The sequence below is a fragment of the Eumetopias jubatus genome, unplaced genomic scaffold, assembly GCF_037043125.1.
Source record: "Eumetopias jubatus isolate StellerSeaLion01/CBP00866 unplaced genomic scaffold, mEumJub1_p1.0 scaffold_10, whole genome shotgun sequence".
NCBI lineage: Eukaryota > Metazoa > Chordata > Mammalia > Carnivora > Otariidae > Eumetopias > Eumetopias jubatus.
In genome coordinates, this window is record NW_028274816.1 from 72,717,890 (window position 1) to 72,721,980 (window position 4,091).

Consider the following 4,091-nt stretch of genomic DNA (forward strand, 5'->3'; position numbering starts at 1 on the left):
CGGGGGAGGGGTGGAATCTCTTAGGCTAAAGCAGGGCAAGTAGGGAAGTCCCATATTTTCTGCTCTTAACTGATACAATTATCTATTTACCCAAATACTGAGTCACAAGGCATTCTATGAAAACTTCCCCGTGATCGATGTTTGCATGATTCTGTTGTCAAAAATATGAACAATGAGATTCTTTTCTTAAGCCTATATTGCATGAATGAAGTAATTCCCCTGAGGCACTGGTTTTCAATGTTGGCTGTTATTCAGAATTACTTGAGGTGGGGTCCCTGGGTGACTCAGCCGGTGAAGCATCTGCCTTCGGCTCAGGTCATGATCTTGGAGTCCTGGGATCGAGCCCTGTGTCCGGCTCCCTGGTAAGCAGGGAGTCTGCTTCTCTCTCTCCCTCTGCCCCGCCCCCCTGGTCATGCTGCTTTCTCTCTCTGTCAAATAAATACAAGTCTTTAAAAAAAAAAAAGAATTACCTGAGGAGTGTATGCATGTGTGTGATTTTTATATATTTTTATATTATATATATTTATTTTACATGTTTATATTTACATATATATAATATATATAAAATACACACACACATAATATTCTAACAGCAGTTTTACCCCATCAGAAACTAGTGCTTCACCTCCATCCCATTGCTATAGGTTCTGATTTAATTGGCTTGGAAGGGATCCAGCCAACAGTAAATTTTCAAAGTGTGCCTCAGTGATTCTGACATGTGGGTCAAAGACTACTACTCTATGTTTTTCAAACACAAAAGCCAGAGAGACCGGCCTAGGTAAGGACACAAATCTCATTTACTACTCAAGTTCAGCCTCTGCCCTCCAACCAGAGAAAGAAAAGACAAGAAGAGTAATATCACAGATGATCAGAACTGCCCCACCAAAGTTCACATCGCTGCGGAGGAAGCAGATGCAAGGCACCTAGTTAGTCGGCGGGGTCATGATTTGATCCCAGGACTCACGCCTTCCTGTTCCCAGACCCTTTCCTGCATCTCAAAGCCTCCTGGAAAACCCCAGGGGCTATTTTTGAAGAATCCACGTGAATTTCCCCTCTTAGATTTCTTTAGTGCTGACTCAGCTTGTAAGCAAAAGACTGATGTGCTTCTTCTGATTTCTCTCTGTTGAATTACCAAGAGCAATCCGCGAGAAACTAAAACATTGTACACTTGTGGGTGGGCTGGGGGGTGGGGGGCAGGTGATGAAGAACTGAGAGAAATAAAAAAAGATGAACTTGGGTCAACATGACCTTCACTTCAGGGCCGGCGTGTTCAACGCCAATTTTGCAAAGGGCCTCTGGTTCCTTCCGGGCAATCTGTGTTAGCTCACTCTTGATGCTTCCGCTGCCTCTTCCTTCAGGCCCAGGTAACAGAGATCCATGAATATCACTGATTACTCACGCACTTGCTTTATCATTCCTTCAGGCAAAAGCATTTATTTAGATCAGAGGTTTCAAATCCCATGGGCTGGATGAGGTCCACAGAGGGGATCCTATGTATATTTTCTTTAAGTTTCACATTGAAGAGAAAGAAAGAAACAACCTCTAGGTTCTCTGGAGGAATCAAGATAAATAACAATCTTGGGTTTGCTTTTCAGTTTGGCAACAATGTGCTTGGGTTGTATCCCTTTCTTCTCTCCTCCACAGATTCATGCATTTACACCACTGCCTGTCCTCTGTGGGCAATTCATCTGGAGACCCTTACTTAAACAATGACATGAATTAGGTAATATTAATTTCTGCTACACACACACACACACACACACACACACACACACACACACACACCCTGCACTGGTGAGATCCTTTCAGATCCTCTTCAATTGCATTTGAGCATCACTGATCCTGGAGGATTTTAGCCCCTGGTCAGTTGCTAGTTGGAATACAGGTGTTCAGCTTTGCGCAGTGGCAGTATCGTAGCCAATGAGGTTTATCCGAGGCGCGATTATTGCTAATTGGAATACAGGTGTTCAATACCTCCTTGACATCTTCCTGCCTCTCATTCTGAGTACTAATACCTTCAGGGGGATTTAAAACGATGTTGGCGTAACCTTTACTCTAAAGGAGCTGATGGCTTCGTGAGTCTAATGCTCAGTCTCTATTTGAATCTAGGCTTTAGCTTGGACTTTTACCACCTATTTTGTGGCGTGATTGAAAAGACCCTTCAAGGGGAATGGTGTCCTAGCACCGTCTCAACCCCAAGGGCCCGCACTTCCTGCTCTCTGGGCGGTGACCTTCACCAAGAAGGTCATACACCTTGCGTGCATAAAACAACTACAACCAAAGTAGGTCTGACTCTTTACTACAACTTAGAACACATTCCTTAACAGTCCTTTATTTGGAAGGTTCTGAAATTTTCTTATTATTAGAAAACAAACAAATACATTTTTTTCATTTGAGAGAAAACAATAGAGACCTTATGGTTTTATATTCATTCTCACCCTGGGGTGGGGGTTGGTGGGGGGGGGAGGGAAACTGGTGGTTTGAAAGTTTTACTTTTTGGAGCTCATTCCAGGGATGCAATGAACAAGGCTCGATTTTGCAGCTGTATTTCATGAAGTGTCATTATCTTTCTGAGAGAGCAAACTAATGGATGGCTGGGAGGAAAGATACAATTTGGAGGCAATTAATTCTGCTTCAAGTCCCAATTCACCCAATGCTAAATAGCACTTGAATCCTGATTCAAGATTTAGAGCCCAGCAGCCTGTGGAAATCAGCCGGGGCTTCTCTTCCTCGCTCCATTCTGCAAAAAGCCTGCCTTTTGTTTTACTTCCTCTTGGCCCTGTGTTTGCGGGCAATTAGATCAGCGATGGGGCTGGTCCTTGTTCAGTTTGCTGAGGCCTCAGGCTGCCTTATGCCCTGATTTACAGCATGAGGGAAGCCTCTGGTAAGCTGGTGCTTGGTACTTGCTCAATTTGTCCCAGCCACAGCAGGACCCATGCTGCCATCTGCTTGCAACACTGGGGACAAAAACACAGAAGGCAGGAGCCTATTTTTGTCCTGCTGGGCGAAGCTACAGCTCGGTATATACTCTGCACTGAAAATGGAATACGTGAGCCAAAGATAACTTCCTGCACCCCGGAATCATCCTAAATGGGAGCCATGGCCAGCGACTGGCCTGCAGATACCGCTGCCGAGACTCCAAAAGCATTATCTTCCATTATGATTTATAAACCCAAGGGGAAATGGTTGTGAAGCCCATATCGCTAAGAGATCAGTCTTCTCCCAGGAGAAAGGTGGCTGCGAGCGGGCCTCCGGGAGCAGCGGAGTTTGCGGACAAGAAACCAAGCCCAGGTCAACTGGACTCCCTTTGCATCAGCGCCTTCCAAACCCCTTGGCTCAGCAAACCTCTGCTTGCTCTGCCTTTATGGTCTCACACCAGGCACCTCGGGCAACTTAGCATCTCGGTGCCTCTGGTTTCTCATCCTTACACTAGGGACGTTGTGAGCATTATGATGGGAAGGTTGTAAACAGTACCTGGCGCATCATAAAAGCTCAGTCGATGTTAATGATCATTTCCGTTGTGGTGTTTCCAACTCACACCAGGATTAGTAAGCCGAACAAGAATCGGGGAATCAAGCAAATCCAGGTGGCAGAGCCCTGAGTTGGGGCTTAAATCCGGAGACCCTTGCTTTGCAGCCCCTGACCAAGATCAGTCGGAGTTCGACCATGCACGGGCGATGGCTGATGCTTGGTACTCTAAGTGCCAAGCACGGTACATAGGATTGCCTGTATTAACTCTTGCCAGATGCCAGATGCCACAGCAGCTCTGGGAGGTCGCTGCTGTTTTGATCACTATCTGTATTTCACTAATGAGAAAACTGGGACATGCAAACACTAAGTAACCTCCCCAAAGTTGCATGGCTAAAAGCCAGGATTCTAAGGCTGACAGACCCGCTCTGCTCCCAGTGCCTGCTCTTAACTACACCTCTAATCACCACTCAGAACTAAGGAAATGTACAGCCCTGGGACCACAGATGGTCAATCTCGACCTTCTGGAGCTCCTAGCACCCAACTCCTTCATTTTGCAAAAGAGGGGACTGAAGGTGAAGCAGAGTTACTTGGATAAGGCAGTATAAGGCAGGGCAATAGGG

The 4,091-nt window shown here is 45.9% G+C and overlaps 1 pseudogene; it reads left to right on the forward strand.

Annotated features, from left to right (window-relative positions):
• Positions 1 to 1,891: 1,891 nt before the first annotated feature.
• LOC114197878 (U4 spliceosomal RNA) lies at positions 1,892 to 1,962 on the forward strand (annotated as a pseudogene).
• The last annotated feature ends 2,129 nt before the right edge of the window (positions 1,963 to 4,091 follow it).